The sequence below is a fragment of the Salvelinus sp. IW2-2015 genome, linkage group LG14 (assembly GCF_002910315.2).
Source record: "Salvelinus sp. IW2-2015 linkage group LG14, ASM291031v2, whole genome shotgun sequence".
In the NCBI taxonomy this organism is placed as follows: Eukaryota; Metazoa; Chordata; class Actinopteri; order Salmoniformes; family Salmonidae; genus Salvelinus; species Salvelinus sp. IW2-2015.
In genome coordinates this window covers 51,233,812-51,258,750 of record NC_036854.1, presented here as the reverse complement: position 1 = coordinate 51,258,750, position 24,939 = coordinate 51,233,812, and the positions used below count along the sequence as shown (strand labels likewise).

General features: G+C 42.1%; 1 pseudogene; it reads left to right on the top strand.

Moving 5' to 3' along the window:
- The first annotated feature begins 545 nt into the window (after positions 1–545).
- LOC111973575 (MAM and LDL-receptor class A domain-containing protein 1-like) overlaps positions 546–24,939 on the top strand; it is a 41,232-nt pseudogene continuing 16,838 nt past the window's right edge.

Sequence of the window (24,939 nt, the reverse complement as noted above, 5' to 3'; positions counted from 1 at the left end):
CACTGTTGTCTTAAACACGCCATTGGGGTGCTTCAGGGTACAGCATTGTGCCCAATGCTGTTTCCACACCGGTGTGCCTCAGGGTTCAGCACTCGGCCCAATGCTGTTTCCCCTCTGGGATGCCTTGTTTTATGGCTGTTTAAAATCCCTGTCAGAGGACAGATTGTATTTTTCCTGTAGATGATTGGAATGTTACCTTTGGCAGAAAATTGCACTTTGAGAGTTTATAAATGTAATCTTTCTCTAGAGCAATGTCCAGCATGTTGCATTATCATTCCTGGACGAATCATTACCTCATCATCTCAAGAGATGAAGTACACTTGAACAGCAAACTGTAATAGGTTGCATACCAACCTGGTCAAATGACTGTTATGTATCAGTAGTATGTTGAAGGCTACAACATCCCAAATGATAACCTACGGACCCTGGTCAAAACTAATGCACCATATAAGGAAAAGCATGTCATTTGGGACGCAGCCCAAGTGTCCCTCTACCTCCACCCACCTAGGCATTATAACTCAGGCCTCTCGGTAGGGGCTGCAGAGATGTCCTTGCGTATCGCTGGGGTGAACAACACCTTTGTGCTGTGGCAAACGCTTTATAACCAAAGCAACCACTGGAAGCAGGTCATGGTGCAGCTGGGCAGCATCAACCAGCCCTTCCAGTTCTCATTGGCCAAGATCAACCTGGGCGTGTTCGACAGAGTCTCCGCCCTGGACGACATCTGCTTCCAGAACTGCTCGTTGCGAGACGGGGTAGTGCCCCAGCCACACCCACTTTCACTGCATGCGGAGCCGAATGTATGTGTCGCAACAGCAGCTGTGTGACCTGCTAGACTGTGGGGACGGCTCAAAAGAGGACAACTGATGTGAGGTACACGCACATAGGCAGACAGACAGAACGAGGCAACCATAAGGTCAAAATAGAATGTACATGTGTGAGATAATAGAATAAACAACAACATAAGAAAGCTTTGGCTCAGCACTTGGCTCTTATACCGCGATATGGTGTGACATGATAACAGGAAGGCATTGTTCACTCAGTCCATATTGTCTTCCTCTCCAACTCCTCTTCTCTCATCTTTGACTGGACGCGCACCCTGGGCCCCACGCGCACCCTGCAAACTGGAACCTGAAAGGAAAACACCCTGGGCAATGTTAACGGTCACTACCTGAACATCGAGTCCCAGTGTTGGCCTGCCCAGTGTTCCAGCCTACCCCCCGGTATCGCAACCGGCCCCCAGCACCCCTGTGTGTTCTGTTTCTACTACCACGTTTGGGTCTCGTTGTTCCGCCTGGCCGTATACATGAAGACCATGGCCGCGGTCACATGCTGTGGGTTCGCTACGGCGACCAAGGCAACTTGTGGCACAGAAAGACCCTCTACCTCAACAGCGCCAAGTCCTTCCAGGTATCTAGGTTTGCAAAATTTCTAGGATTTCTAGAAAACCTTGGAATTTTGGAAGTTTCCTGGAATCAGGAGAGAATAAGCAGGAAACTTGGGAATCCTCCAACCGGGATTTCGTGAAAACCAGGGAGAGTTTTGCAACCCTACAGTTAACTCATTCAACACTCGTCAAATCAGTCCCTGCTGAAAAAAACAGCTGGTCAAGCTGGTCCATGGTGGTCTATGCTGGTCAGTGCTGGTCTGATGCTGGTATGCTGGTCCAGCATGGTCTCTAGCTGGTCAAYCTGGTCTGTTTAGCTAGCAAAACCACACCCATCATTATCATATTTCCCAGCATGCTCTATTGCAGTTAAGATTTTTCTTTTTATTGTTTTCATATCAGTGTTGTTTTGCATGTACACTGATTGATTAATTAATCAATAAATGTATTGTATGCTACAGAAAGATAAATAACATAAATGTTTCTAAAGAAATCCAATCTGTTAGTGGATTTATTCCACCCGTTACTGGAAATGGTGTTCCAGTTTAATGGTTGAGGTAGTCTCATTTAGTCATTTTACTAACCCTGGCAGTCATTCTGAATGTGGATTTGTGTGAATAAAGTTCAAATTGTGGATACCCGCACTGGATTCCAGTAGGAATTAAACAAGACAGCATAATCTGATTGCAAGCCTAGGAAGCCCACTGTATTATTGAAAAAGTAGGCACTTAAAAGTAAGGCCATAAATATTGGAAATACTGTATCAAATAAATAAATACAAAATACTGAGCTACAGTTTATATGCAAATTATGTTATTTTATACCAATACAGTTGCTCAGACAAAGATATTTTGTTTAACAAGTAAAAACAAATCTGATAAAGATAGGGTCAAATGTATTCAATACTGTAGCACCCTCCCCTGAGAGGATAAAGACACTGAGCCTTTTTCTAAAAGGATTTATGAGATTGGAAAACATGTTGGGAGGGAGGGATCTTAGACCATTCCTCCATTCCGAAAAATAGCCCCATAACATCAAAGATCCACCACTATATTACTGTAGAACATTTTTGCCAAAAACCTGGTTGCTCTGCCGAGAGGCTAACACTTGGCTGCAAGTGGATCTTCCAGCAAGACAATAAACCCCAATAACTAATAAAAAATACACACACATTTTTTTATTGACCACAAAAAATCACATTTTGCAGTCAGTCTCAAGACTTGAACCCATTGAAAACATGTGGTTTGAATTGAAGAGGGCAGTCCATAAAAGTCTCAGACTCCCAGTAATTTTGCAACCCCATTGAAAACATGTGGTTTGAAATGAAGAGGGCAGTCCATAAAAGTCTCAGACTCCAGACTTGAACCCCATTGAAAACATTTGGTTTGAAATGAAGAGGGCAGTCCATAAGAGTCTCAGTCTCCAGACTTGAACCCCATTGAAAACATTTGGTTTGAAATGAAGAGGGCAGTCCATAAAAGTCTCAGACTCCAGACTTGAACCCCATTGAAAACATGTGGTTTGAAATGAAGAGGGCAGTCCAATAGAGTCTCAGTCTCCAGACTTGAACCCCATTGAAAACATGTGTTTGAAATGAAGAGGGCAGTCCATAAGAGTCTCAGTCTCCAGACTTGAACCCCATTCAAAACATGTGGTTTGAAATGAAGAGGGCAGTCCATAAGAGTCTCAGTCTCCAGACTTGAACCCTTAAATACATGTGAGTTTAAATAAGAGGGCAGTCCATAAGAGCGGATGAAGGATATCAAGGATCTGGGAAGATTCTGTATGAAGGAATGGTCTAAGATCCCTCCCAACATGTTCTCCAATCTCATGAATCATTTTAGAAGAGCTGAGCTGAGCTGGCCAATGATTTTGACTCCTATCTTTTTTAAATTTGTTTTATAACTTGTTAAAAAAAATGTCTTTCTCTGAGCAATTGTATTAGTATAAAATAATTATCCAATTACTTTGAGGATGCAATATAGCTCAGTACTTAAAAAAATAAATATATATAGTATTTTTTTCTCATATTTATCAAGTGTCAATAATTATTGACCTGACTATATGCAATGTATTGTCTTAAATAATTAAGCACTTTTGATGCTGGTTTTGCTGGTGACCAGCATATGGTGGTACGCTGCAGCATACCAGCATCACCAGCATACCAGTATAAGCTGGTCACCAGCATACCATGGTCACCAGTGTCCAAAGCACAGCAAAGGCTGGTGACAAGCGTGACCAACCTATGCTGTTTCTTTTCAGCAGGGGTGCCAGAGAGGATCATGATTACGTCATATGTGATGGTTCATTGATGTTGTCGTCTGGTGAATAAGCCTTTGTGAGGGATGGTTGGTTCATGTTGACAATGTTCATGTCAGTGGTGTTTCTGCTATGAAATCACACTTCTTCCTCCAAAGGGACACCCATTCTTGCTCTGAGACTAAACAGAAAACATTCCACAGTGAGATCGGTACGTTAGCCTTTTTGCTCCCAAACGAAAATCACGGATTGCCCTGCGTGCTGTAAAGTTAGTTCAGAATACTTCCTTCCTTTGAGCTTAAATTACATTGAAGCAATGAGGACCTGATTAAGTCACTAGCTAATATGCTGTCGCCAGGGATTGTCACATCKTGCCCTAGACCCTGCGTATCTCTCCTCTGTCCAATCAGCTCCTAGTTAACACCATGGACTGCAGGTTCTTCCAGCTCCCATCCAATTAACAGCCCAGATTAATTAGCTCAGGCCTGAGGTGAGCTAGAGGAGGAGCAGAAAACAACCTTGTCTGGATGGAGGAGATGGATAGGCTCACAGACTGCGTGCTCTCTGCAAATGCGCGGACGCACACTTTCTCTGCTCTATCAGCCCACTACAAGCTGCATTGTAACTCAGAGTGTGTTTGGAATTCTAATAGAACAGAGCAGAGAGAATTGAGCTTGCTTGCTAGCTACCAGTTAATTGAATTGTTTCCCACAGTCGTACTTGGCTTGCTGAGGATTGGAAAATGCCTCCTCAAACACGTTTTCAAAGCAATATCCAGTAGTTTAGACTCTGGTTCTCTCCTTGTTTTGCTGTTATGCTGAATCGACAATCTACAACGATGTTGTGGGGTAAATTGTTTGCTGCTTTCCTGGCGGAGCGATTGTTACCAGGCTATAGGCTTAACCTGCTGAGGTCAGAACTATGATAAGATGTCTACCTGTGTGGCTGAAAGAGCCATATGGCTGTTTCTCAAATTACATTATTCTATGGGCCCTGGTCGAAAGTAGTGCACACTATGTAGGGAATAGGATGCCATTTTGGGATTCAGCCAAATAACACACTGAATTGAAATGGAAAACACACAAAGCACTCTTCTTTTCCCACACACCTGACCTTGTTCTCTGTTTTGGCAGATTCTGGTGGAGGGCACAGTCGGTGACGACTTCAATGGAGACATCGCCATTGATGACCTGTCCTTGCAGCTGACTAGCTTGCAGCTGGAGCAAGCACACAAGTTTTCTCCTGGAAAATGACCCTTTGTAGTTATACCTTACCACGAGCATGTACAGTATAGCTGTGTCCCACTCTAGGTTGAGTTACAGTTTGTTAGATGTGTTATATGTAGAGTTGCAAAATTATGGAACTTTCAATAAATACCCTGGTTATCCCCAAATCGAGGTTGGAGGATCCTGGAATCAGGAAGGAAGCAGGAAATACAGAATCCTCCAACCAAGATTTKMGGAAACCCAGGGAAATTATTGAATGTCCCTGTAATTTTGCAACCCTAGTTGTGTGTTATTAATTTGCTTGTTTCAGGGGACTTGCCTTCCCCCCGACAGAAGCCCCTACAGAACAGCCCCAAATCTGTCCAGAGGGGGGGTTTGTGTGTGGGGCACACAGGGAGTGTGGGGACGAGATCAGGGTGTGTGACTTCAGACATGACTGCTCCGATGGGTCGGATGAACAGCACTGTGGTGGGTAGTAAACTCGTTCTCTCAGATCTGGAGCTGTATCTATCAAGTGCTCATCTAGGATCAGGTCTTGTCTGCCCATGTAACTGTTTTAATTGTGAGCGCAAAGGCAAAACTGCTTTGGCTGTTATTTAACCAGCGATGTATTATTGGAGTCTTTTCCCTCACTCTCTTTCTGTGCACTCTCTTCATCCACAGAGAAGACCGAGACCACTAGAATTGTCTTGAATCAGAAATGTTTTTGATCTGAATTTTCAAAGACCGTTGGTTTTGTCTAATGGTGTCCTTTCTTCCTCTCTCTCACTTCCTGTGTTCTCTGTGTGCCCCCCAGTGAAGGAGGTGTGTGATTGAGGGGGGCGACATAATGTGGCTGGGAGAGGGTCTTTCCCGCTCCCTCTGTCCTTCTCCATTCATTCCACTGGCAACACCATACACCTCGGAGAGCAGAACCACCAGCCAGTCAATGACCACCCCCTGTGAGTCACAAGCACATGCATAGTCATGAAGGCACGCACATACAGTACACACACACACACACACACACACACATTGGTTGTGGGAACGAAGCCACACGTTTCCTGACCGGTAAATCAGAACGTTTTTTAAACATTCAGGGAACAGAAGTGAACAGTTTCCCTATTCTGGGAACGTTTATTTTTAGGTTGCAGGGAGGTTCTGAGAACATTTAACTCTGGTTCCTTGAAAGTTTTCTAGGTGAGTTTTATGAAAGCTCTGAGAAGGGAAATTTTAGGTTATTTTGAGTTTTTTTATTTTTTATAACTTCCTTAAAACCTTTACTGAATGTTTCAATAAGACATTTAACACTGCAAGCTTATTTTGGATAAACTTTTCTTTATTACTCCAAGCACAGATAGGACTCATGAAAATGACTTTCCTGAGCCATTAATCATGTGAACACTTTTTTATTGTGACACAGCATCAGTGAGATTTGGACCTATGCTTTTCTCTCTATCCATGGAAWTAGTCCACTGCGACACCAGGATGGAGCCAGCATGCCATGTTTTTATGCATACAAAGCTGTTCATTTTAGTCTATTCAAACAGACCCCATTTTCAAATTAAAGAAGCACACATTAAGATCAGGTGTGGCCAGCCAACATATAAATAGTTTTGTTGATGCTGAGAACGGAATGTATATGTTTTTAAATAACATTCTTAGAGTGTTCTCTGAATGTTACTAACATTGTGTTTTTTAAGGAACGTTTTCTTCATAATCTGAGAACAGAATTTAGAGTTTATTGATGTTGTGTACAACTCCATTTTTTTTTTTACATTCCCAGAATATTGCCAAGAACTGACATAAAAGAGAAGCAAAACGTTCTAAGAGCATGGCTTAAGTCACATCATTTTTGAGAACGTTCCCACGTAGGAACTTGCTTGGAATGTCCTGTGGAAGTATGGAAATTCCCACAGAAGAACGTTGTTTCTTAAATGGTCTTTTTACAATTTGAGAACATGACTTCAAACCTGCAGGAAACGTTATTCTGAAGTACTGACATTCCCACCGTCGCTGGTGTAAAGAGGACTAGGCAGGAGGCAGTCGCAGGTTTAGAACTACTGAGCTCATTTAAGCGCCATAGATCAAAGCGGGACGAAACCCAGACGCTGTTGTGCTCAAAATAGATCTTCATAAACAAAAAGGAACAGGGCGAACCCCAAGTGCAAAATATAAAGTACTCAGGAAATAGTAGGAGAGATTCCTCTCAGGAAAACAAGTAACATTTACAGTGACCGACAAAGACGAATACAGAGTGGGGATTGGAACCAGGTGTGTGTAATGATGACGAGGCAAGTCCGGGGTTGATGAGTGAAGGACGTTTGCCAGCAGTAGGTTCGGCAGCAGCTAGAAGACCGGCGATGCTGAACGCCTGAGCTGGACAGGAAGGGGAGACAAAGCGAAGGCTGGAGTGACCCACAGAAGAAAAGTTGTTTCTTATTGTTCTCTGAAAAACTTGAGAACATTCCCAATGTCAAACCATTTGGAGAACGATTCTACAACATTGCCAGAAAGTAAGTTAAATGTACCCATGTTCGACATTTTAGGAAATGTTCTGTTAAAGTAATTAAATACCAAGAAAATAGGGTGTTTTGTCAAGTTCCTTAAATGTGCTGAGAACATTCCTAAGCCAAGCAACAGAAAGTAGTGGGAAGGTTTTATGCTAAATAACCATAGAACAACCACGCTCTCACCAAGCTCTAAGAAACATATGGTTCTCAGAACGTTATGTGCTAGCTGGGATACACGCATATATATATATATATACATATACACACACACACACACACACACACACACACACACACACACACACACCAGNACACACACACACACACACACACACACACACACACACACACACACACACACCAGGAGCAATAACACCATCACAGCCCTCTGAGACAGAATTATGGTGTTTCTGATACTTACCTGTCCAGGCTATGATTGCCTACCTGAGGTCCTTGGGGTTGACAGAAAAGAGCAGAAATGGCCATCAACTCTGGTACTCCAATTCTGTCATTTCCTGGGGTGGGGGGTGTGCAGTGTGTATGTGGGGACAATTGAGGCTTCACATACCTAAGCTTATTGGACACTACCCTTTATTCCATTTCATGGTTGAGGCGAACATAAAGATTAGGGAACTTTGGTTTCCTGCTGAGTTACATGTTTTCCCCTTTGATTTTCATAGAGATTTGTGGTGAGCAAAGCATGGCAATAATTGGATGCTCTTCCAAGGACAACTACAGTGTATTTGTTCTTACCCAACCRTATTCCCCATGAATTAATCCTTCCTGCATTTTAAATGCATTCATACTTAATGCACTGCACTTTTAAGTCATTGTCTCTCATGTTCTTGTCTATGTATTTTCTCTGTGCCTGTTTGTTGTATAGCGCAGTGAAAAAGTATTTCGGCAAATTTTAGATACTGAAGGTTATCAGATCTTCAACCAAAACCTACTTTTAGATAACGGGAACCTGAGTGAACATATAACACAACAATGATATACCTATTTCATTTATTTAATAAAGAAAGTTATGCAACACCCAATGCCCCTGTGTGAAAAAGTAATTGCCTCCTTACACTCAATTGCTGGTTGTGCCAACGTTAGCTGCAATGACTGCAACCAATTGCTTACTGTAGTTGTTGATCAGTCTCTCACATCGCTGTGGAGGAATTTTGGCCCACTCTTGCATGCAGCTCAGCGACATTTGTGGGTAAATACATATACTGCTAATTTCAAGTCCTGCGTAACATCTCAATTCGGATTAGGTCTGGACTTTGACAAGGCCATTCCAAAACCTCAAATTTGTTGCTTTTTATCAATTTTCATGTAGACTTGATTATGTGTTTTGGATCATTGTCTTGATCATTGTCTTGCAGAATTCTCTGGTACAGAGAAGAATTCATGGTTCCTTCTATTAAGCCAAGTCGTCCAGGTCCTGAGGCAGAAAAACCTCCCCACACCATCCCACTACCACCACCATGCTTGACCGTTGCTATACGGTTCTTACTGTGGAATGCAGTGTTTGGTTTTCACCAGGCATAATGGGACCAATGTCATCCAACAAATTTTAGATTTTTCAAAGTCCAGACCTAATCCCAATTGAGATGGTGTGGCAGGACTTGAAATGAGCAGTTCATGCTTGAAAACCCACAAATGTCGCAGTTCTGCATGCAAGAGAATTCCTCCACAGCGATGTGAGAGACTGATCAACAACTACAGGAATCATTTGGTTGCTGTCATTGCAGCTAAATATGTCACAACCAGTTATTGAGTGTAAGAGGGCAATTACTTTTTCACACAGAGGAATTGAGTGTTGCATAACTTMGTTAAATAAATCAAATAAGTATACKTTTTTTTCATTAGGCCCTAATCTATGGATTTCACATGACTGGACATGGGTGGGCCTAGGASGGCATGTCCCAGCCACTTGGGCGCCAGGCCCAGCCAATCAGAATGAGTTCTTCCCTACAAAAGGGCTTTATTACAGACAGAAATACTCCTAAGTTCCTGGGATCTTTTATTTCAGCTCATGAAACATGGGACCAACACTTTACATGTTGTGTTTATATATATTTTTTGTTCAGTATATATTCGTACACTGAGTGTACAAAACATTATGTTCTTTCCATGACATGGACTGACCAGGTGAATCCAGGTGAAAGTTATGATCCTTTATTGATGTCACTTGTTAAATCCACGTCAATCAGTGTAGGGGAGGGGAGGAGGCTGGTTAAAMAAGGATTTTTAACTCTCGAGACAATTGAGATATGGATTGTGTAAGTGTGCCAGTCAGAGTGTAAATGGGAAAGACAAAATACTTAAGTGCCTTTAAACAGGGTATGGTAGTAGGTGCCAGGCACACCGGTTTGTGATAAGAACTGCAACGCTGCTGGGTTTTTCACGCTCAACAGTTTCCTGTGTATATCAAGAATGGTCCACAACCACTTCTGTCGATGACGATGTTGAAAAAATGAAGACTGTGATCGAAAAACCCGAAGAACGATGGATTGTGTGAAAGACATTTTTACTAAAGACAACCTCCTGTGGTCAATATTGGCCACAACAGGCGTGTTCGTGCCATGCGTGATGGGCACAGTTCATGTATTGTTCTACATGAGAAAGTTTCTTTTTGCAAGTATAATGATCCGCCTGTCTTTATGTTCAATGTTTTTGGTTGATCTATGTCATTTCTATGACATGTCATCTCTGTGATTTCAAAATGTTTATGGTCATGCCTATATTTGGCCTTGGTAAAACGTTCCTATTCTAGTTGGAGGGTCAGTGCTCGGAAGACCTCGTGGCACTTCACATGGATGAAAGCCTGGTTTAGTGGGGAGGGAGATTTTTAGGGATATGTTTATGACATATTTGTTCGATGGGAAGTTTAGTGCTCTAGGTGGGAGGCACTGCCAGTTGTTCACTTTCTTTGATTCGCTAAGCAGTGTCTATCTGAAACGCATTGATTTAATAAAATATTCTAACACTCGTCACGTTTTGGTAATAATATATTTACAACCTTTCAGATATGATGACCAACGTGATGAAAGTTTTGTCGTGGAATGTGAACGGATTAGGTTCATATTTAAAAAGACCAAAGGTATTGAATCATKTTCATTGAAACAAAAACACTCATACGTGATTATGCTCCAAGAAACACACCTGCTGGAAAAGGATGCTCCTAGGGTGGGAGACAGAAGGGTGGGCAGTGCTTATCATAATACATTCAAGCAAAAAACAAAGAGGTTGTCTCTTTATTGAGAACTCTATAGGCCAATTTGGGTGAACATGGAAGAAGAACTTAATGCCCCATTCAGAGCATCAGCTTATTTGAGTCAACAAAAGCTGGGACTGCAGAATCCAATCATTTCCCATACTAAAAATATATGGAGTCAGATTCATAATAGAGAGAGAAAGATCTTCACCTTTCTTGACAAGCTCTGCTTCGTTATGGAACAAACCTAAATTAAAAATAGTAGGACACGTGTTTTTCTGGAAAGTTGGGTATTAAATTGGTATGCCTAGTTAAATAAATAAAAATAAAAGGGGATAAAGAACCTTGGTTGTCTATATCTAGAAAACACATTAATTTACAGGTATAATYTCATTTACAGAAAGAAGACTTTTGGAGAAGAAGACCTTCTCCAATGTAGAGATTGTATGTTTATGGTAGGATTCCCTGTACATTTTGATATAAGTGTTAAAATAGAAATCCTCTGCAAATTACCACATACTGCAGGGCTTATATAGCCACCTTATAGGTGGATTTAATGGAACTTGTAAGGGCCTAAAGGCCATGTGGGAAAAAGACTTGGAGGTAAAATTTGGAGAGGAATTTAATATAATTATACAACAGATGCTCCTCCCTATGAGAGATGCCCGGTCCAAACTGATTCAATTTAAAGTGTTCAATAGGACTTATTAGACTCCTCTGAGGTAGAACATAATAGCTTTGATAGAATCCAGTCTATGCTGGAGCTGTCAGTCAAGTACAGGGGACATAAACCATATGCTCTGTGACTGTCCAAGCTTGCATACCTTTTGTCAGAAGGTAATGGAAAAGATTGGGGATATTCACAATACTTGCAATACCACAATACTTGCAAATCCTGCTTTGCTATTACTGAATATCACTGACGATATTGATAGACTGAGAAGCTCATGTTTAAACTAGCTAAAAGTTTCTCTAACCACAGCCAAAAAAGTCATATTGAGACTGGAGGGAGAAGGAACATCCCTCATATTAAGGAATGGTACATAGCCTTGGCAGAAACAGCTTTATATGAAAGATTGATTTCTAAAATGAATGGTAAACTTGAACTTTTCTGACATCTGGGGACATTTTCTCTCAGAGATAGAAAAAGAAAACAATCTGTACTGGCCTGATAGACTACAGACATACATAGATGACTGGACGGGGTAGGGTCTTTTGTTTTGTTTGTTAAGTTTGTCCTTTTGTTGTAAAATGTTTGTTTCCCTTTCTATCTTCTTRATTGTATATATATTCATATCTGTCAAGTTATTGTTTCGCGTTACATGTAGTTCAATTGCATTGTTATATCATGYAAGGAAACAATAAAAAGTTGAATTACAAAAAAGAATGGTCCACGACCCTGTCAGCGATTAGGTGAATGGATGCGTAATAATGGATGAGTAATAATCTGAATTTACTCAAAAATGTAAGCAATGTTCCAACAAAGAAAAATACAAATATCCAGAGCACAAAGAACGAACCCACATGACAATAACAATCACTCACAAAACAGAAAGGGAAGCCAGAGGGATAAATAAGGAACATTGATTATGGAATGGAAACCAGGTGTGTATAATGAAGACAAAACAAAACGAAAATGAAACATGGATCGGTGGTGAGCCGAACGCCGCCCGAACAAGGAGAGGGACCAACTTCGGCAGAAGTCGTGACAAACCCAAAGAACATCCATCGATCTTCACACAACTGTTGAATGATATTAAGCCTAAACGTAGCACAAACATTGAGAACTATGCAAAATAATGTGTTGGTGATAGCTGGCTTGTCTAGCCACGCAGTTGGTGTCATAGCAACATGACTCCCGCCCGTCCAGCAACACTGGACGGTTCAGACTTAGAATATGTGGACAACTACAAATACCTAGGTGTCTGGCTAGACTGTAAACTCTCCTTCCAGACTCACATTAAGCGTCTCCAATCCAAAATTAAATCTAGAATCGGCTTCCTATTTCGCAACAAAGCATCCTTCACTCATGCTGCGAAACATACCCTCGTAAAACTGACCATCCTACCGYTCCTCGACTTCGGTGATGTCATCTACAAAATAGCCTCCAACACTCTACTCAACAAATTGGATGCAGTCTATCACAGTGCCATTCTTTTTGTCACCAAAGCCCKGTATAATACCCACCACTGCGACCTGTACGCTCTCGTTGGCTGGCCCTCGCTTCATACTCATCACCAAACCCACTGGCTCCAGGTCATCTACAAGTCTTTGCTAGGTAAAGCCCCGCCTAGAAAAGCACCGCCTAGAACCCGGTGAAACGTTGTTTTTCTTGCCCCCATGAGTAGTCGGCATTGTTAGTCAGTATTTCATTAGATTTGTAGGAGCTAATTATTGAAATAATACAATCAAAACTGGAAAAGAGGTATCGGGTTTGTGGAGCTCTAGTGACTAGCGACCATTGGTCGTTGGTCACATGATCTCCCTAGAAACCCTGATGAAAACATGTCTTGGTGAAATGGCGATCTATACTGAACAAAAATATGGATGCAACATGTAAAGTGTTGGTCCCATGTTTCATGAGCTGAAATAAAAGATCCCAGAAATGTTCCATATGCACAGAAAGCTTATTTCTCAAAAATGTTGTCCACAAGTTTGTTTACATCTCAGTTAGTGAGCATTTCTCCTTTGCCAAGATAATGCATCCACCTGACAGGTGTGGCATATCAAGAATCTGATTAAACAGCATGATCATTACACAGGTGCACCTTGTGCTGGGAACCATAAAAGGCCACTCTAAAATGTGCAGATTTGTCACAGATGCCACAGATGTCTCAAGTTTTGAGGGAGTGTGCGATTGGCATGCTTACTGCAGGAATGTCCATCAGTGCTGTTGCTATTAATTTAATAGGAATTTCTCTACCATAAGCTGCCTCCAACGTTGTTTTAGAGAATTTGGCAGTAAGTCCAACCGACCTCAGAACCGCAGACCACGTGTAACCACGCCAGTCCAGGATCTCCACATCCAGCTTCTTCACCTGCTGGATCGTCTGAGAGCTGTCCAGCCACCCGGACAGCTGAGGAAACTGTGGGTTTTCACAACCGAAGAATTTCTGCACAAACTGTAAGAAACCATCTCAGGGAAGCTCATCTGCGTGCTCGCCATCCTCACCAAGGTCTTGAACTGACTGCAGTTCGGCGTTGTAACCAACTTCTGTTGTAAAATGCTCACTTTCGATGGCCACTGGCATGCTGGAGAAGTGTGATCTTCACGGATGAATCTCGGTTTCAACTATAKCAGGCAGATGGTAGACAGCMTGTATGGRGTTGTGTGGGGGAACGGTTTGCTGATGTCAACGTTGTGAACAGAGTGCCCCTTGGTGGCGGTGGAGTTATGGAATAGGCAGGCATAAGCTACMGACAACGGACATAATTGCATATTATCAATGGCAATTTGAATGCACAGAGATACCGTGACGAGATCCTGAGGCCCATTTTCGTGCCATTCATCCGCCACCCTCACCTCATMTTTCAGCATGATAATGCACTGCCCAACGTTGCAAGGATCTGTACACAATTCCTGGAAGCTGAAAATGGCCCAGTTCTACCATGGCCTGCATACTCACCAGCATGTTTGGGATGCTCTGGATCGACGTGTATGACAGCGTGTTCCAGTTCCCTGCCAATATCCAGCAGTGGGACAAACATTCCACAGGCCACAGTCAACAGCCTGATCAACTCTATGCGAAGGAGATGTGTCACGCTGCATGAGACAGATGGTGGTCACACCAGACACTGACTGGTTTACTGATCCACATCCCTACCTTTTTTTAAGGTATCTGTAACCAACAGATGCATATCTGTATTCCCAGTCAATTGACTGATTTCCTTARATGAATTMTAACTTGATACTATTGGTCATGTCATTTTATTGAATAAGTTGTCCTCGAGCTCTGACACCCGTTCTTTGTTTCATGATTATCTAAGTACATAAAAGACGTGCCACAGGGGTCGATTTGGGACCTATTTTATTCACTATTTATATAAACACCATTGGTCAATCTGTTCAAAATGTTATACTTCATCTATACGCGGATGATACATTATGTATGCTATTACCCTGACTGTTGATCTGTCTGTGTCCAAACTATAGTCAGATTTTATAGCTATGCAGGAATCACTTGCTGATTTTAAAACAAAATACATGTTGTTTTTCAACTCTCGTAAGAAMGTTTCAGATGAACTACATGTTCACTCATTAGATGGTTCTCCAATCGAACGTGTTCCCGCATATAAATACTTAGGCATTTGGATTGATATGGATTTGACATTTAAATAACATACAGTACCAGTCAAAAGTTTAGACACACCAACTCATTCAAGGGTTTTTCTTTATTTTTTACTGTTTACTACATTATAGAATAGTGACTTCCCTTGGCATCCATGAATACATGCCACTTTGTAGGCTGAATATTATTACACATATGGTATTTGTAATAGATGTCCTTTTCCATTCAAAAGGAGGGTGCACACATAGAAGGTGCCGTTAAAATAATGGAGACTCCCCGGGTGTCACAGTATAATTCTCACTCTGTATGTCACTTTCACATGAATTTGCTGCTGTACACAGTAGTACACAGCCAGTACACTTAAATAACATTCTGACCTTGAATTCAAACACTGTAACAATACTTTTGTAATTGATTTATGATTTATTTGAACAGGCAAATGTACCAAACCTAAGCTGAAGCATTTAATGCGTTTAGCCATCATAATTATATTGACAAAATCCTACTCGCATCTATGAAAGGAAAATTCCACCCATTAGTCCATTGTTGACATAGTCCCAAAATGTTTTGCTTGTCAGCAATCAAGTTAAGATATTTGACTTTCAAAATACAGAAATCATCCCCGTATGATGCATTTTGCATCGTATGAGCATCAATGCTTTATATGGGGATGATTTCTTGAAAACTTGATTGGTGAAAAGCAAAACACTTTGGGACTATGTCAACAACGGACTAATGAAACAAATACCAAAATAGTTTTTGGGTGGACTTTTCCTTTTAAGGTTCAAAATGTAATGGCCCGCCTAAACTGGGTCTGTGGCCCATCTTGGCCACCCCATTCAAAATGCATGTAAGTTCAGGCATAATAATTATTTTACATGTTAGTCTGGTCTCCACTTTAGCCACTTGGTCCTTGCCAGCCACATAATGACGRAAAGTTATTTATAAGCCCACAGTATGTCATAGTGAGTTTACTAATATCTCTCTCTCTCTCGATTGGCTGATCAAAGCGGGCATCACAGCGACGGTTGGCACAGGCTCATCCACAGACCACACCCTGCGGGACACGTCAGGCCACTATCTACGTGGAGAGCTCATTCTCTCAGGCACCTGGAGACACCGCCCGAATCTCAGGGCCCCACCTCAGCCGCAAAGCAAGCATGCAACGTCAGGTCAAAGGTCAGGGCTTTGTCCAGATATAAGGGTCATCTGATCAATACATGGYCACAAGGGGTCCATAGGTGACGGCTAGAGGGCGTGTAATGATTTGGTTTATMTGCTTTAAAGTCAAATTCAGTGTTCATTTGGAATAATCCACCATACAAGCATACAGCCAGCCTAAGGGAGGAAGTTTAGGTAGATTATGAGTTTGAATTAGGGGAATATGTTTCAAGGGCTGGGTCAGTGAGTATGTCCTCTGTGTGTGCTGAGATCCGTCAGTGAAGTAATTCCATGGGCTCTCTTTTTCTCTCTGACTTAGCTCAACATCGTTCAGTCAGCTTTCTGATTGACTGCCTCGTATGTGTTGTACTGTGTCTGTCTCATCCCACACCGGACCTGTCAAGCAATCACACACGCAGCCGATAGGCACCAATTAAACTGAGTGAAAGGAGGAGGGGAAGAGAGGGGAGGAGAGAAGAAGCCGTACGTCAGTCTTCTCTCCTGAGAGTGAGGCTTTACATTGTACCAGCTGCCTCCCTCCTTCCCTCCCTCCCTCCKTRCKTRCCTCCCTCCCTCCTCAGCATCTGGTGGAATTTAGTAGAAAACCCCTGTAGAACTCATTAAGACTGAGCGAAAGTTTGAGCGAATGACTTTGCGGGTTAGCAACAGTGAACAGGGGAAATAGAAGGAAAAAGCAACGGAGCTTCGGAGATTAAAAGGTTAATTCACAACTAATGACCTTTGTATATACAGTACACCAGACCTCTGCTTTGCTTTTATGGTCTGCGGTGAGGAGAGGTGGTTTTGGGAAGAAATTTATTTTCATAATAAGAGTGGTGCAGTGGAAAAGTCAATGGTAATGCAGAAAGCATAAATRCCAGGTCTGCTTCACGTTACTTTCCCAGACTTCACTGAAGCCTGAATTTCACTTACAGGAAAGTCTGTCAATGGTAAAATGTTCTCAGACTGTTCATCACTAATTGGGCCAGCTATAACATAGGCCCTGCTATGCTGTGATCCACCATTATGTCGGATGTGATGCAGATCTTGTGTAACTGATGTCAATGTGCTTGCTTATGTAACCTTTGTTCAACTAGGCAAATCAGTGAAGAACAAATTCTTATTTACAATGCTGGCCTACAGTATACAGCCGTCATAACAGTATATCTTCCTCGCTCACAAGTCCTTAATGTTACCTGTCATTAATCTTTCGTCATCTGTTTTGCTAAAAACACAGTAATGCCCTCTTGATATCGCCTTAGCCAGCTACGCCACCGAAAAGCTATGATTTCGATGGTGCGTGTACAGGATTCCTTGCTCAGTGACGGGGATGCGGGAGAGGGCATTCATGGCAGGTGTGCCCTCTACCCACCTCTATGGTCACGTGGGTTTTTCTTTATTTTTCTTATTTTCTACATGTAGAATAATAGTAAAGACATCAACACTATGAAATAACACGTATGGAATCATGTAGTAACCAAAAAAGTGATAACCAAATTCTTCAAATAGACACCCTTTGCCTTGATGACAGCATTGCACACACTTGGCATTCTCTCAACCAGCTTCACTTGGAATGCTTTTCCAACAGTTCCCACATATTCTGAGCACTTGTTGGCTGCTTTTCCATCACTCTACGGTTCGACTCATCCCAAATCATCTCAATTTGGTTGAGGTCGGGGGATTGTGCATTGCTCTCCTTCTTGGTAGGTTGGGTCATTGTCCTGTTGAAAAACAAATGATAATCCCACTAAGCTCAAACCAGATGGGATGGTGTATCGCTGCAGAATGCTGTGGTAGCCATGCTGGTTAAGTGTGCCTTGAATTCTAAATAAATCGCAAAGTGTCACCAGCAAAGCACCCCCACACCATAACACCTCCTCCTCCATGCTTTACGGTGGGAAACACACGTGGAGATCACACTGCGTCTCACAAAGACACGGCGGTTGGAACCAAAAATGGACTAAATGACACCCCTTCTTTGTTTCATGATTATCTAAGTGCAAGACCAAATGACAAATTTCCACCGGTCTAATGTCCATTGCTCGTGTTTCTTGGCCCAATCAAGTCTCTTCTTCTTATTGGTGTCCTTTAGTAGTGGTTTCTTTGCAGTAAATCGACCATGAAGGCCTGATTCACTCAGTCTCCTCTGAACAGTTGATGTTGAGATGTGTCTGTTACTTGAACTCTGTGAAGCATTTATTTGGGCTGCAATTTCTGAGGTGCAGTTAACTCTAATGAACGTATCCTCTGCAACAGAGGTAACTATTGGTATTCCATTCCTGTGGCAGTCCTCATGAGAGCCAGTTTCATCATAGTGCTTGAGGATTTTTGCGACTGCATTGAAGAAACTTTCAAAGTTCTTGAAATGTTCCGTATTGACTGACCTTCATGTCTTAAAGTAATGATGGACTGTCGTTTCTCTTTGCTTATTTGAGCTGTACTTGCCATAACATGGTCTTGGTCTTTTACCAAATAGGGCTATCTTTTGTATACCACCCCTGCCTTGTTACAACACAACTGATTGGCTCAAACACATTAAGAAGGAAAGAAATTCCACAAATTAACTTTTAAGAAGGCACACCTGTTAATTGAAATGCATTCCAGGTGACTACCTCATGAAGCTGGTTGAGAGATTGCAAAGCTGTCATCAAGGCAAATGGTGGCTATTTGAAGAATTTCAAATATAAAACATATTTTGATTTGTTTAACACTTTTTTGGTTACTACATGATTCCATATGTGTTATTTCATAGTTTTGATGTCTTCACTATTATTCTACAATGTAMAAAATAGTCAAAATAAAGAAAAACATTTSAATGAGTAGGTGCTCTAAAACRTTTGACCGATAGTGTGTGTCATTGAAATGTGAGTACCAACACCTTTTATCACCAAAAGTTTTTCCAAACACAAAGGTTTGTAAATAGAGTATATATATTGCTAGCAATAAATACTTTACAACTAAGCAACTGTTGAAGGTCAACATCGTTAACATGTGTGAGAAAGACTCAAGGAGCACCAGAGGGAAAGACAAGAAAAAGTCTGACTTGTCTGGAATTCTGCATAAGCTGAAGCTGATTAACGACAAAATAGATGCTTTGAGTTTAAGCTTTGAGAAACAGTGAAATTGACAGTCTGCAAGTGACCCCCAAAAAAACGGATCTGTGTAAGCAGAGAGGTGTTTAAGACAGAGATTGAAAGAAAAGCCAAAAGAGATCCAAGTTAACTTAAACTTGGATATAAGGTACCTAGCGGCAAGAGTAGACAATATGGAAGACAAAATGACCGTCCCAAACCCATCCACTAAATTCGACCCCGAGGTGTCCATCATCATAGCAGGCCTACTGTTCAAAGAGGGAGAGATTGAGATAAAGAGAGGGGGCCCAGGCATGATCAATCTTTTTGATACTGTCGTAAAGCTAACTAAAAAGGCAGCAATTCCCAAGTGAGGATGGCTTCACTTCAGGCAGTAATACATCCATGAACTTCTTTGAGGAAAAGATCATGATCATTAGAAAGCAAATTACGGACTCCTCTTTAAATCTGCGTATTCCTCCAAAGCTCAGCTGTACTGAGTCTGCACAACTCTGCCAGGACCTAGGATCAAGAGAGACAATTAAGTGTTTTAGTACTATATCTCTTGACACAATGATGAAATAATCATGGCTCTAAACTTCAAGCTGCATACTGGACCCTATTCCAACTAAACTACTGAAAGAGCTGCTTCCTGTGCTTGGCCCTCCTATGTTGAACATAATAAACGGCTCTCTATCCACCGGATGTGTACCAAACTCACTAAAAGTGGCAGTAATAAAGCCTCTCTTGAAAAACCCAACCTTGACCCAGAAAATATAAAACACTATCGGCCTATATCGAATCTTCCATTCCTCTCAAAAAATTGAAAAAGCTGTTGCGCACAACTCACTGCCTTCCTGAAGACAAAAATGTATACGAAATGCTTCAGTCTGGTTTTAGACCCCATCATAACACCTTGTGAAGGTGGTAAATGACCTTTTAATGGCTCAGACCGAGGCTCTGCATCTGTCCTCGTGCTCCTAGACCTTAGTGCTGCCTTTGATACCATCGATCACCACATTCTTTTGGAGAGATTGGAAACCCAAATTGGTCTACATGGACAAGTTCTGGCCTGGTTTAGATCTTATCTGTCGGAAAGATATCAGTTTGTCTGATATCAGTATGACACACAGCTGTAATTTCAATGAAACTGGTGAAGCCCCAAAATTGCCCTCGCTAGAAGCCTGTGTTTCAGACATAAGGAAGTGGATGCTGGAAACTTTCTACTTTTAAATCGGACAAAACAGAGAACAGTCCCAAGAAAACAGTCCCAAGAAACAAAGAGATCTTCTGTTGAATCTGACAATTAATCTTGATGGTTGTAAAGTCATCTCAAATAAAACTGTGAAGGACCCGGCATTACTCTGGCCCTGATCTCTCTTTTGACAACATATCAAGACTGTTTCAAGGACAGGTTTTCCATCTACACATTGCAAAAATCAAGAAACTTTCTGTCAAAAAATGATGGAGAAAATTAATCCATGCTTTTGTTACTTCTAGGTTAGACTACTGCAATGCTCTACTTTCCGGCTACCCGGATAAAGCACTAAATAAACTTCAGTTAGTGCTAAATACGGCTGTAAATCCTGACTACAAGCCCCAAAAAATATCATATTACTCCAGTGCTAGCCTCCCTACACTGGCTTCCTGTTAAGGCAAGGGCTGATTTCAAGGTTTTACTGCTAACCTACAAAGCATTACATGGGCTTGCTCCAACCTATCTTTCTGATTTGGTCCTGCGTACGTACGCTACGGTCACAAGACGCAGGCCTCCTAATTGTCCCTAGAATTTCTAAGCAAACAGCTGGAGGCAGGGCTTTCTCCTATAGAGCTCAATTTTTATGGAATGGTCTGCCTACTCATGTGAGAGACGCAGACTCGGTCTCAACTTTGAAGTCTTTACTGAAGACTCATCTCTTCAGTGGGTCATATGATTGAGTGTAGTCTGGCCCAGGAGTGTGAAGGTGAACGGAAAGGCTCTGGAGCAACGAACCCCCCTTGCTGTTCTCTGCCTGGCCTGTTCCCTCTCTCCACTGGGATTCTCTGCCTCTAACCCTATTACAGGGGCTGAGTCACTGGCTTACTGGTGCTCTTTCATGCCGTCCTAGGAGGGGTGCGTCACTTGAGTGGGTTGAGTCACTGACGGATCTTCCTGTCTGGGTTGGCGCCCTCCCTTGGGTTGTGCCGTGGCGGAGATCTTTGTGGGCTATACTCGGCCTTGTCTCAGGATGGTAAGTTGGTGGTTGAAGATATCCTCTAGTGGTGTGGGGGCTGTGCTTTGGCAAAGTGGGTGGGGTTATATCCTTCCTGTTTGGCCCTGTCCGGGGGTATCATCGGATGGGGCCACAGTGTCTCTGACCCTCCTGTCTCAGCCTCCAGTATTTATGCTGCAGTAGTTTATGTGTCGGAGGGCTAGGGTCAGTTTGTTATATCTGGAGTACTTCTCCTGTCTTATCCGGTTTCCTGTGTGAATTAAGTATGCTCTCTCTAATTCTCTCTTTTTCTCTTTCTTTTTCTCTCTCGGAGGACCTGAGCCTAGGACCATGCCTCAGGACAACTAGCATGATGACTCCATGATGACTCCCCAGTCCACCTGGCCGTGCTGCTGCTCCAGTTTCAACTGTTCTGCCTGCAGCTATGGAACCCTGACCTGTTCACCGGACGTGCTACTTGTCCCAGACCTGCTGTTTTCAACTCTCTATAAGACAGCAGGAGCGGTAGAGATACTCTTAATGATCGGCTATGAAAAGACAACTGACATTTACTCCTGAGGTGCTGACTTGCTGCACCTCGACAACTACTGTGATTATTATTATTTGACCATGCTGGTCATTTATGAACATCTTGGCCATGTTCTGTTATAATCTCCACCCGGCACAGCCATAAGAGGACTGGCACACCCTCATAGCCTGGTTCCTCTCTAGTTTTTCCTAGGTTTTGGCCTAGAGTTTTTCCTACCACCGTGCTTCTACACCTGCATTGCTTGCTGTTTGGGGTTTTAGGCTGGGTTTCTGTAAGGCACTTTGAGATATCAGCTGATGTAAGAAGGGCTATATACAGTAAATAAATYTGATTTGATTTGATCAAGCTGGAACTACAATCTGTGCAGGAGAAAGTGACTGTCCTCCGGCAGAAACAAAGGCTAAGGAGCAACGAAAGGTTCAGCAGATCCTATCTACGATCGGCAAAGTCACACACGGAGCGACTTATTGATCTGAACTTCAGAACTCTTCTGCCAGAGATCCCGACCGGGATAAACTTCTACATCACTGGGAGTGGGTGAGTGATGCAACAGCCTCCATTTGGTCCTGATGCTGGTAGCAGGGGCCAGACCATTGAGGAGGGATAGCGCAGAGGACTGAGACTCACTTGCCCAGCCAGTAAGTGCCGACCAGTAACCAGTTCAGTGGAACGTTAARGGTTGAACGGCTTTGAGCTAAGACTATRGATGTTACTTTCACTGAATCCTGACATTATATCCCTGAATGAGACACATCTATCAGGTCAMCATTCATTTGAAATGGATTGGTACACTTGGTTTGGACATAATAGGAAAAAGCATGTAAGAGCACGCAAAGGATCTGGTGGAGTTCGACTTGTGGTTAGAAACAAGATACTGGAGTCCTATCTAGTAAATGTGACTGAAAATCAGTATATGGCATAAAGGGACGGAGATTTGAGCATCGAGTATCGGCATATTGTTTCGTTTTTTTATCCTGTTATTTGCCTCCTGAGGGCTCTACATGGGGATGTGATTCTCATTCTTTCTTTAGCCAATGTATACTTTTTCTGAGGTTGATGCTGTTTACACCTGTGGAGATTTAAATAGTCACATTGTTGGTTTGGAAGACTGTATTAATGATGTTGATAATGCTAAGCCCAGGYCCAACTTAGATGCTGTGTTCAATAAGCATGGTGAAATCTTACTGGAATTCCTAAAGGATTCAAAATGCTGTATTCTAAATGGAAGAATATCCCCTGGGAAAGATCAGTTTACATCAATCTCCACAAAAGGGAAAGCAGTTGTTGATTACATCATTACCCACCATGGCTGTTTAAATACATGTTTTGAGTTTAATTTCTTTACTCCMAATGAGTTGGCGGAAAGTGTGGCAGTTGATTGTATCTCTTTATTTGGGGATCGCTTCAGAATACCTGACCACTCTATGTTCAGTATGACATTTCAGGCTAGGGTTCAATCTTGTCTAAGTGTCTGTAATTATATATTATATACAGTTGAAGTCGGGAGTTTACATACACTTAGGTTGGAGGCATTAAAACTAGTTTTTCAACCACTCCACATATTTCTTGTTAACAAACTATAGTTTTGGCAAGTCGGTTAGGACATCTACTTTGTGCATGACACAAGTCATTTTTCCAACAATTGTTTACAGACAGATTATTTCACTTATAATTCACTGTATCACAATTCCAGTGGGTCAGAAGTTTACACACACTAAGTGGATTGTGCCTTTAAACAGATTGGAAAATTCCAAGAAATTATGTCATGGCTTTAGAAGTCAATTGGAGGTGTACCTGTGGATGTATTTCAAGGCCTACCTTCAAAATCAGTGACTCTTTGCTTGACGTCATGGGAAAATCAAAAGAAATTAGCCAAGACTTTATATGAAAAATTGTAGACCTCCACAAGTCTGGTTCATCCTTGGGAGCCATTTATAAACACCATGGGACCACGCAGCCATCATACCGCTCAGGAAGGAGACGCCTTCTGTTTCTTAGAGATGAAACTACTTCGTTGCGAAAAGTGAAAATCAATCCCAGAACAACAGCAAAGGATCTTGTGAAGATGCTGGAGGAAACAGGTACAAAAGTATCTATATCCAGAGTAAAACCGAATCCTATATCGACATAACCTGAAAGGCCGCTCAGCAAGGAAGAAGCCACTGCTCCAAAACCGCCATTAAAAAAGCCAGACTACGGTTTGCAAATGCACATGGGGACAAAGATTGGACTTTTTGGAGAAATGTCCACTGGTCTGAGGAAACAAAAATAGAATTGTTTGGCCATAATGACCATCTTAATGTTTGGAGGAAAAAGGGGAGGCTTGCAAGCCGAGGAACACTATCCCAACCTAGAAGCACGGGGGTGGCAGCATCATGTTGTGGGGGTGCTTTGCTGCAGGAGGGACTGGTGCACTTCACAAAATAGATGTTATGTGGATATATTAAATCAACATCTCAAGACATCAGTCAGGAAGTTGAAGCTTGGTCGCAAATGGTTCTTCCAAATGGACAATGACCAACAAAGTCAAGGTATTGGAGTGGCCATCACAAAGCTCTGACCTCAATCCTATAGAAAATTTGTGGGCAGAACTGAAAAAGCGTGTGCGAGCAAGGATGCCTACAAACCTGACTTAGTTACACCAGCTCTGTCAGGAGGAATGGGCCAAAATTCACCCAACCTATTGTGGGAAGCTTGTGGAAGGCTACCCGAAATGTTTGACGCCAAGTTAAAATAATTAAAGGCATTGCTACCAAATACTAATTGAGAGTATGTAAACTTCTGACCCACTGGGAATGTGATGAAATGAATAAAAGCTGAAATAAATCACTCTCTCAACTATTATTCTGACATTTCACATTCTTAAAATAAAGTGGTGATCCTAACTGACCTAAGACAGGGCATTTTTACTAGGATAAATGTCAGGAATTGTGAAAAACTGAGTTTAAATGTATTTGGCTGAGGTGTATGTAAAGTCCGACTTCAGCTGTATCTGAAGGCCAGACTAATGTATGTATCAAGCGAAGACCCAGAAACCTATTTGATCATTTCCTTTAATCAAATATGTGTTGTATTGCTCTGCTGAGCGTATTGATCAACTTGAA